This window comes from Nicotiana tomentosiformis, chromosome 8 (genome assembly GCF_000390325.3).
Source record: "Nicotiana tomentosiformis chromosome 8, ASM39032v3, whole genome shotgun sequence".
Lineage (NCBI taxonomy): Eukaryota > Viridiplantae > Streptophyta > Magnoliopsida > Solanales > Solanaceae > Nicotiana > Nicotiana tomentosiformis.
In genome coordinates, this window is record NC_090819.1 from 86,405,848 (window position 1) to 86,417,440 (window position 11,593).

At 36.9% G+C, this 11,593-nt stretch overlaps 1 pseudogene; it reads left to right on the plus strand.

Annotated features, from left to right (window-relative positions):
* The window catches only part of LOC104092488 (large ribosomal subunit protein eL20y-like), a 174,233-nt pseudogene extending 172,885 nt beyond the window's left edge, over positions 1-1,348 (plus strand).
* Positions 1,349-11,593: the final 10,245 nt, after the last annotated feature.

Sequence of the window (11,593 nt, forward strand, 5' to 3'; positions counted from 1 at the left end):
GTCAAAACCCATGAAGATAAAGTGTTGCGGTTGAAAAAAGCTTTATATGGATTAAATCAATCCCCACGAGCATGGAATAGTTGCATCGACAAGTATTTTCAAGACTATGGATTTACTCGTTGTCTCCATGAATATGCTCTTTAAACCTTGGGCCTATAAACCTTGGGCTCAACTTGCCCTTATGACCGAATTTCATGATTCCCTTCATCGGCGAGACTTTCAAGAGAACCTTCTCCAACCAATGTTGCATCTCCTTCTTCTCAAGAATGTTCAAATGAACAGCCGCAGAGGATAAGGGGTATTCAAGAGCTCTATGAGGACACAAAAGAAGTTACTAATTTTGATTTTTTATGTTGTCTCTTTGTTGATAGTGAACCAATGAACTTTGATGAAGCTGTTACAGACAAAAGGTGGAGACAAGCCATAAAGGAGGAGATCGAGTCAATAGAGAAGAACAACACTTGGGAGTTAAAAACTCTTCCCAAGGGACAACGAGCAGTTGGAGTGAAATGGGTAACAAGACAAAAAAGAATGCTGATGGAGAAGTGGAGAGATACAAAGCACAACTTGTAGCTAAAGGCTACAAGCAAAGGCAAGGCATTGACTATGAAGAAGTTTATGCACCTGTTGCCCGCATGGAGACAATTCGTTTGCTTATCTCTTTAGTGGCGCAAAAAGTGGAAGATCCATCAACTAGACGTCAAGTCAGCCTTTTGGAATGGCTATCTTGAAGAAGAAGTCTATGTTGAACAACCATTGGGCTTTATGGTCAAAAACCATGAAGATAAAGTGTTGCGGTTGAAGAAAGTTTTATATGGATTAAAGCAATCCCCACGAGCATGGAATAGTTGCATCGATAAGTATTTTTAAGCTTTATATCATTTCTCGTCATTATACTACTTTGAATGGAACTGTAGAGCACATGTACACTAAGATGGCTTCTCGTCACAGGGTGCGCTACCACTGCATCCAGATAATCAAGACAGCCACTATTCTAGCCAAGATTTGCAAGAGAGAGAGCACCAAATAGTTCCACGACTCCAAAATCAAGTTCCCGTTGGTGTTCAAGAAAGTCAGACCACCTTCCAGGAAACTCAAGACAACATACAAGGCTACCAAACCCAACTTGTTCATGTAACAGTTTTGGTGATGATTGAGAGCCAGCTTAAAATTTCTGCGATTTTGTTGCACTAGCTAGACCATTTTGACACCCTTGTGAAAGTGAAAAAAGTAACCCCTTGTATTTTTGTTCTTTTTAGATAAAGATTCCCGACAGTCTCTTCTAGAGTTTGAAGACATTGTCTTCAATCGTTGATGTCTGGTGATGTTGCGCTTGAGTTGGTTTTTATCTCTTTGTTTTCTGGGTTTTTGATAGATCAAAGTGTCGGGTTGTTTTTGGGGTACTGGTATTCAACCAAATTACCAAATTCGAAGTCTCTCTCAAGCGTAGAAAAGTATTTGCGATCTTTATTTTCAGTGCGACTCGATATAATTAGAATATCTACTATGTGTTCTCCCTCATCTGCGAGCCAATTATTTTCTCATGTCAGATTCAAGCAAAACGATGTGTTAAGCTCCATCTCAAAAATCAATTACGTAATTTTCACATGTTCTATCCATTAGCATTAAATAATTACAGATTACTAAACATTTAAATCTTCTATTTAAGATCTTATTATATTTAATATTCCCTCCGTTTCAATTTATGTGAACTCATTTGACTGAGTACGGAGTTTAAAAAAAGGAGAAGATTTTTGAACTTGTGATGTAAAATGACACACATATATTTTGTGTGGCTATAAATCATTGCATAAAGGTAAATTATTTCCAAATAGGGAAAGAGGACTGTTGTGAACCAAGTTGAGTGGGGAAGGGATTATGGGCGAGAAATGTCAAACAACGGTGATCCAATTGGAACATTTGGGCCAGAAGTTAAAGTGAGAAGAAGTCCAATGACTAAACTCCCAAATGGAATTCTAGGACATTATATTTGGGATCCAGTCTGTTCTTCTCATCTCTTCTGCTGAACCTGTTTCTCATCCCCTTTCTTCTTAGCTTTAGGTTGCAATTTCTCTTCTCATCTACTATCTATTTCCTTTAGTGTTGTTTTCTACTATTGTATTGCTATTTGGTTATTGTAGTTTCGTTTATTGAGTTAATATAATCAGTTGGTTTGAGTGTAATATCCAGTTGTTACATTGGTGCTTTCATTGAGAGGTCTCTAATGGAGGACCAAAGAGTACTCAAGGCTTTCGTCGAAGATTTAATTCGTGATTTAATTCAGGAAATGAAGGCCTCGCTTTCTAAGGATCTCGCCGATCTTCGATTGATGCTGCTGGAGGCTGTGGGGAAACAGAGAATGGCCTCTTTTCAACCGCGAGACCGGGCTATGGATGCCAAGTTATGACAGTTTCAAGGCGAGAATCCGGAGGCTTGGATATTCCAAGCGGAGCATTATTTTGAGTTCTATAGAATTGACGATGATCAGAAGATTACCAGGGCGTCATTCTACCTTGATGGTGACGCATTGGAATGGTACTAGTGATTGTATAGGAACAAGCAATTAATTGATTTGTCGCATTTTGCTGATAAAGTGAGAACTCGATTTAAACAGAGGGATCAAGTCGGAAGGGAGATTAGCGAAGAGGAGTTGTATGACCAACTCATCTTTGTTGCAAAACTATGGTAGACAATCTGACTGCAAAAACAAAATTCATGCGCATAAGGTGTTTGATGAATCATCTGATAGGTCCAAAGGTGCATATTCTCTTGTTTTGAGCCATGTCTTAAACTCGTCTGACTTGGAATCTACCTCCCAAGGTAGAAACTTAAAGGCGGCCAACATTATCGATAAAATATCCAATGGCACAGACGAGAGTGATTTGCTGGAATTGTCATCATCAGTTACGTTTTTTGAAATCCAGGTTGGTTTAGAATTTGTTGAAATTGACCTTATAGCTCATACAAATAGTGAGACTACAACGTTAACAAACTTTGAAGACACAGTGCTTCTCGAATTTCCGCAAGGAACTGGCTCTAGTCAACGACACCAATTTGCACCTGATAATTCGTTACCAGCTCCTTTTGATGGCTCAATCTTGCTTCCATCCAATGTCAAACAACCAACTGCACATGTCTTGTTCCATGAGATTAAATCTGCTTTGGAAGAAGAAAACATGAGCCATGTGAACAAGATGTTCACGAAATGCCATATGGCTACTGCTCCAATGTACGTGCTGATGAATATGAATTGGATGATGGTGACTCACAGGAAGACAAGGTGCTTCTTGAAAATTTTCCAAAAGAGATACCTGGGTGGCTTGGACAAATTGTAGATATGATTTCATTTCTGGTTTCTTTTGTTGAATGTGGATATGAGGTGAAAAATAATACTACGGTAATTACTTGCATCAATTGCCAACTTTTAGATACCTTAAGGTTTCACGTCCCCAGTGCCACATTAAACATCGGTACATCCTACCGAAGCCATGTTAATGGTGAAGATAGATACGTCATTCTTGGTATAAAGTGACCTGTACTGATAATGATATTGGAGGCTTGTAACAACCAAGTGCTTCCACTAGTACTATACTTTGGTGCTTGGGATACGGATGGAAGGGATACTAGGCTACCAATTTCTGGTTAAGTGGATAAGTGGCTCGACACGGGATAAGAATTTAGTGTTGCGTCAGGTTTTTCACCTCTTCCTCATATTCCTCTCACTTTTACATTAGATGCACATACACTGTTTAAAACAAGTAGAAAATGATCGACTTGTTTATTTGGAAAGTTGTATGATTGGGAGCAATTAGGTGGAATTAAATTGGGTGTTGATGCCCCCGACACCATTTATCTTGATGAATGTTTCCGTGTACCTAAGAATATTGAGGATCGACATCTTGATAAAAAATTTATGGAGTTCGAGCATGGCCTTGCAGTAATAGAACTTCTTTCTGATGATGACAAGATGGGAAGATCTAGATGTATTGTGTCAGCAAAGTTTGTGCACAAGGTTTTGAAGCGGACGGTGGGAAACCATTTGATGGATGTGCAAAGGCAAAACCAATGGACAATGCTAAGTTCTCCTGCTTATTTTGCTTGCGATATTCTCACGAAGACTTTAGAAATCCTTTTGCCAAGCAACAATTCTGATTGGACCGTTACTTTGCAACTTCATTCTTATTCCTCAACAGGTTTCGTTGTATATCTTGCCTTTTCAAATCTTGCATTTGATCCTGGTATACATGATATTCCTCTACCCTTTGGCTCCAACAAAACTATGTTTACAGATAGTAGTTTTCGTTCTACTTATGATTTAATAGCTACATTGTGGGGTGGACCAATTGATGAGTTTTTAGTTCCCACCTTTGAATGCATCCAAGATGGCGCTACTGATGCTATCAAGAAAACTTGTGAGTTAGTGGGAGCTCAAGTGGTTTTCTGGGATATGAGAGAATTATCGATATTTAATTTATCTCGTAGTGGTGTTGATGGTGAATCTATACTCCCAAAGTTTGATAAAGTTCTTACTGAGCTTTATGCTCTGATTGATAACACATGTGGCGATATTTTATTTGCAAGTATTTTAAAGGCATTGGGGGATGGTTATGTTGGGGTGTTACAATGTTTTGTATCTATTGGAGGAGTAGATGTTAGAGCAATTCTTTTGTCACCAGACAGTGTTTGTATAATGCGGTTTCTTAATCAAGACATGGCTCTAGTGTTGTACAGCCTTGTCTTTGGAGAAGGAGCAGTGCATGATTTTCCATCACTTGTTCTCTTCACTACAATGCAAAAGCTTGATGTTGGAAGATTCAACAGAGGCTCTGTTGTCCTTGTTAGCCATCTATTTCTTTATCATTATGGTACTACGAGTATAGCCAGGGAACCAACCATCTCAAAGGATAAGCTTTATTTGTTTTTATTTGAAGAATCTGCAGCAATCCCATTTTTACGTACAAAGGATGGTTTCTCATGTTGTTTGAAAGAATTTTATTTTTCATCTATTACTACTAGACAAGGTTCAATGCCCACTTATATGAGGCTAATATATTGTGGAGAAAATGCTACTAACAGTGTTTATAACTTTGTTTTAAGCAACTATACTACTCGGCAGCACTTGCCTAGTGGCTAATATATAAATAAAATTCCAAAGTGGGTCCAAAGCTTACAAGATGTCCAAACCAAAATAGAAGTTGCATGAAGCTACTAGCTATTAAAAAGATAGAAAAGCTAAAATCTAATGAACTAGCTATTACAACATGATAAGTTGAATGCTTCATTCTCCTATTAGTGTATGTGAATCCAATTGTCATTAGCAAATACCAAGCAGCACCTATCAAGCTCTCACCAGGCGGCAGGGTATACTGTCCAATGAATTCCAAACATCTCCACCACAGAATTGAAGCCAGCATAATCTTCCAAGTGTAGCTACTATATGATCTCCATATGTAGTGGACTGATTTTGTCCAAGTATTAATCATGTGCTCACTCATCAAAATTAATGTGTAGAAGAGGAGCCTGACTTTAGACAGGCTTTGCAAGGCAAAAGCCAGGCTTGAGCTAGCTTTAGGCAGGCTTTGCAGGGCAAAAGCCAGGCTTGAGCTGGCTTTAGGCAGGCTTTACAAGGCAAAAGCCAGGCATGAGCTGGCTTTAGCCAGGCTTTGCAAGGCAAAAGCCAGGCATGAGCTGGCTTTAGGCCGGCTTTGCAAGGCAAAAGCCAGGAATGAGCTGGCTTTAAGCAGGCTTTGCAAGGCAAAGGTCAGGCTTTGAAATTGTGCCTTTTTGTGATCTTGTAAGCTCAGATCCTTCCCTACTAGAACCTTTAATGTAGACATCATTCTAAACATTGCTAAACCATCCTCAGATTGAGCATGAAAGCATGTTAATACCACTGAGAAATGATTCAACAATCTCCAAAAATACCATATGATGGGTTCAGCATTTTCCTTAGCATTTGGACATATCAGAAGTAGGATAAATTGTACCATCCCACACCTGCTTATCGCATTTTTTCTGTACACTATCAAAGCACCCCCTAGAATGAGCATGGGACCATGCTAATACCATTTGAAAGTACCTTAATAGCATACTGAATGAGACAAAGAAACATGCAGGTTTGTGCAGAGTCAAATCCTGTGAAGCCATCAGTCTGGGGTTCTTCTCTTTGCTATCCTAACCCTAAGGTTAGGTGATTGAGATTTGTCTAGATTGATCAACCTCCTCCGTGCACTAGGCAGTTCAGAGAATGAATGAAACTCAGATGTACCTGCAAAAGAAAACACAATGTTAGCTATAAAATCCGCCACTGAGTTGCCTTCTCTGAACACATGTTGAAAGATCACATTGAAGTTGTCCTTCATCTCTATAATTTTCTTCATATCCTGTGCAATTACCCAAGGAGGATCTCATTCCCTTTCTATCGCCTTCTTCATCACCAATGAATCAGTCTCCAATATGAGAGGGTGAAGATCATGCTCCACACAGTATTCCAACCCTTGAAGAATAGCCTTAGCTTCAGCTACCACATTAGTTGTCACTCCCAGGTCTACTGCCCTAGCATACACCACATCACCTTCATCATCCCTCACACAAAAGCCTATGGAGCTAGGTCCAGGATTGCCCTTTGAAGCTCCATCAGTATTATATTTGTACTAACCATGAAAAAGAAGCTGCCATGTTACTCTTGTAGTGATCAATATAGGTTTATATCCTTCAAAGTATTGAATCATATCTGGCATTCCATATGAAATTAGACCAAAAAGATTTTGTGGTCCTAAACCTCCACCATAGTTTAGCAAACAATGCCCTTGAGACATCATGTAAGGACCTAAAACCTAGGCCCCCTTCCTCTTTAGGAAGGCAAAGATTTTGCCATGAAGCCCAGTGTCTGCTTCTTCCTTCTTCCTTTGTGCTCCAAAATAACCTAGAAAAAGTCTTATGTAGATGCCCCACGATGTTGTTTGGTGGATCAAGGACTGATAACATGTGAACTGGCATACTTTGCAACACACTAGAGATGAGTGTTGCCTTTCCTCCAAATGACAGCGGCTTTCCTTTCCATGAATGCAATTTAGCCTTCACCTTCTTGATAAGATCCTCATAATAGTCCTTCCTCCTTCTAGTGTAAAAAATAGGACACCCTAGATATGTGAAAGGGAATTTACCTCGTGCAAATCCTGTAATAGCTCCAACTGCCTGAAATAATCCATTAGCAACCTTTGAATGCATGTAGTATGAACTCTTATCTTTGTTGATCATCTGACCTGATATCTTCTCATAGTTCCCCAACACTGCCATAATCTTGCTCAAAAAGGGAGGATGAGCAGGTACAAAGATTATCATATCATCAGCATATGCCAAGTGGTTTAAAGGATCAGACCACTTAGGCATTCCAAATCCCACAAATGACTTGTCTTCAAAGAGCTTATTCAAAGATCTGGAAAGTACCTCAGCTGACAGAATGAACAATGCTGGAGATAGGGGATCTCATTGTTTCACAACCCTTGTCGACTTAAAGAACCCTGAGGACTGCACATTCACCAATACTAAATACCAGTTATTTGACATCAAGTTCCACACCATGTTGATGAAGTGTTCAGAAAATCCCATCTTCCTTAGCACATGAAATAAGTACTTCCATGAAACCCTGTCATAGGCCTTAGCTATATCAAGCTTGATCACCACATTAGCTGGCTTTCCCCTTAACCTTATGTCAGTGACAATTTCTTGAGTCAATAAGATGTTCTCAAATATACTCCTACCCTTTACAAATCCGGATTGATTAGGAGTTATTAGAGATGGCAAAAAACTCTCCAATCTGTCATGTAACACCCTAGACAAGACCTTGTTAATGAAGTTGCTCAAACTAATAGGTCTTAAGTCAGAGAAGGTCTCAACTCTTGGTTTCTTGGGCAGCTACACTAGATTGGTGTGAGTGATGGATTAAGGCAATGCAGCTCCTCCATAGAAGTGTAGCACCATATTGTGTACCTTGAGGACAAGATTTTTTTTTTTTGCGGATGAGAGTATTGTTGTGAACCAAGTTGAGTGGGGAAGGGATTATGGGCCAGAAATGTCAAACAACGGTGATCCAATTGGGACATTTGGGCCAGAAATTAAAGTGAGAAGAAGCCCAATGACTAAACACCCAAAATGGAACGTTAGGACGTTATATTTGGGATCCTGGGGGAGATACAGGAATGAGAATTATGTTGAAGCCTCGGCTCAGTCTGTTCTTCTCATCTCCTCTGCTGACCCTGTTTCTCATCCCCTTTCTTCTTAGCTTTAGGTTGCAATTTCTCTTCTCATCTAATCTCAGTTTCCTTTAGTGTTGTTTTCTACTATTGCTATTTGGTTATTGTAGTTCCGTTTATTGAATTAATATAATCAGTTAGTTTGGGTGTAATATCCAGTTGTTACAAGGTCATTCTTTTTGGCACGGACTAAAAAGGAAATAGGTTCATATAAATTGAAACGGAGGGAGTATAAATATTCTACTTGCAGCAAATTAAACAAGTTCGCCAATTATAAGATCTCAATGTCTGACTAGATGTTATGCTCCATTTCAAAAATCAATTCGTAATTCTCACACGTTCTACCCATTAGCATTTAAATGATTACTAAATATTTAATTCTTCTATTTAATATCTTATTGTATTTAATATAAATCTTCTACTTGAGGTTGAAGCAGCAAGCAAATTGCGCCAATTATGAGATCTCAATATCGGACTAGAAATTATGATAGGAGTGAAACTAATTAAAGAGAGAAAGTCGCATGATGATTTCAGGAGGTGGTACAGTATATATTCACCAAATAGATAAAATACACGCATGCCACTTCAACCAAATTATTCAAATCATAAAGTACTGCTCTTCAAGACTAGAGAGCACATCTTACATTTTACAATACAGCACCCCATAATGATATTGAGTGATTAAACTACTTTTAATGGACTTTAGAGCAGTCAATATTGGGGCTAATTTTGTAAGGAACAGTGACACCACATTTGCTAAGAAGAGTAGCAGCCTTATTAGTATCAATACTGCTGCCAAGACTTGCTGCCCCTGCTTTCAGGCAGGAACATACGCTCTGGCGGTCCGCGGTGGTGCTAGCGGCGGTGTAGAGGGACTGAATCCCGCTGCAGCAGCCAGCCGGCGCCGCTTGTTTGCTACTTCCCATGAGGTAGCTGAGACATGGAGCTAGGTTAGAGTAGACAGTACTGCATGAGATTGCAGCTTCTGCATGGGGTGATGAAAATGAAATTACCACCATGCATAAGAGGAACAAACATGCTGAAACTTTTTGCATTTTTGAGATGGCCATTATATTGGAGATATGAAATGATTTCTTACACTAGATTTGATTTCGGATGCTTAGTCAATGATCTGAAGATTGAATTTATAGACAAAGTTTTAGTGGAGTAGGTGAGTGAATTTTGTGAAATATTCTATACCAGGAGATGTGCAAGTTTAAAATAATACTCCCTCCGTTTCAAATTATATGAGATACTTTCCTTTTTAGCATGTTCCAAAATAAATGAGACATTTCTAAATTTAAAAATAATTCAACTTTAAACTCTTTATTTTACCCTTAATGAGAAGCTTTTATAACCACAAAAATATCATGGCCCCACAAAACTTTTACCCCTTAAACTTTTAAGACCGCAAGTTTCAAAAGTGTTATTTTTTTCTTAAACTCTGTGACGAGTCAAACTACCTCATCTAAATTGAAACGGAGGGAGTACTTTTTGTGTAAATTTCTTTTCTCATTTTAACAATTAGGTCATTAAGCTCAATTAATCCAGATTCACATTAAGTAACTACACAAAGAAAGCAAGTGTTCTCTATCAAAAGTAAGTTCTTTATTCTGGTGAATAAGGTTATACATGGGTCGGGTTGGTTCAGATTTTCTAATAACCAAACCAATTGTATCTGGTTATTAAATCTAATACTAAATCAATAAAAGTCAGGTTTTCTAATCTCGGTTTTTCTCGATTTTTTCGGGTTTTGGATTTTTTTTTCTTTCATAAAGTCTTCATAGCACTAAACGTAAAATCTGTGCTCCAAATATTTCTTTAATCCTAGTAAGACAAAACTATATAAGGTGTTTTTCAATAAAATAACATAAATATGAGATGAGTCATGACACTATAATAAAATATTCAACAATAAAGATAATAAAATCGCATAAAATAAATATTATTAATAAGCCATAATGAAAACAAACATAATTTAAAATTATGACTAATAAGTACTATTATTTACGTGACTAACCACTTAAAGAAAAATAAGTTATATATTTTATCTAAACCATGGAAAAACTAAAAAAAGATATCCAACACTATTTTCATTCATAGTACAATTGAATTGAATGTCTTTTATTAGCAATAGTATTGATTTGATTTTGGTTTAGGATTTATTTGAGTTACTAATATTTATGGACTATAAAACTTATTGGAGCATCCAAAAATTATAAGCTCAAACTTGAAATAATACGTTAAAAGATAAAACTATGAAAAAGCTTAAGAAATATTTATAAACTACACTACCATAAATATTTTTATGTATTAAATATATTTAAAACTTCTATACATATTGTGTCGGGTTGGTTTGGTTTCGGTTTGACTTTTTTTAGTTAAAACCAAACCAAACCAAACCAAATATTGTTGAGTTTTATTTTTTCAACACCAAACCAAATCAAATTAAATCATAATCGGGTATTTTTTTCTCAATTTGACTTAGACTATCGAATTGATGCAATTTATCATCTAATTAAAAACTTCAATTATGGGTGGAGAAATCCCAAACATGCACCCCAAGACAAACCTTTGTCGAAAAAGTTAACTAATGAAGTCGTAACTTTCTAGGTAAAACAGCACTACCCCTTTTGCATTAGTATTATTATTTTCTAGGTTGTTTACATCAAATTTGTTTATTTTATTTATTATTTTACAAACTTGTTTTTAGTTTTATGACCCTATCTTTCTTTTTTACCTATGAGAGATTTACTTTTACACGTAGAAGATTTTTTTTTTACACATAAGAGATCTAAAAGAGATATTTTTTTAAATTCAATATTATAAAAGGCCTTGTAAGCCTAAAACCCTCTATTTCAAATGCGAAACTTCAATATTTGTAAATATTGACTTGAGCGTTAGTATTTGCTAGTTCTGAATTTCAGAAATTGAAATACTGATAAAAAAGTGAAATATTGGTTTGAAATATATTTCTAGTAAATAATGAGGTTTTAGGCCTTCTTGGCCTTTTACAATGTTGAATTTAAGAAAATGTCTTTTTTAGATCTCTTATGTGTAAATGAAAGATCTCTTACGTATTAAAGTAAATCTCTCATATGTAAAAAAAGATGTAGGGTCATAAAACTAAAAACAAGTTTGTAAAAGGCCAAAAAACCAATTGACCCGTAAATAATGGTATTCGCTCTTAAATTTTCAAGTTTCACAAACTAATTTTATTTTCCCAATTACAGTTTATGTCTAACTACAAATTAAACAACTTCAATTCAGTTTGGAGCTTACCGCCTTCAGATCATACTTAATGCACATATTATTTTCATGTTTGTGTCATCATATTG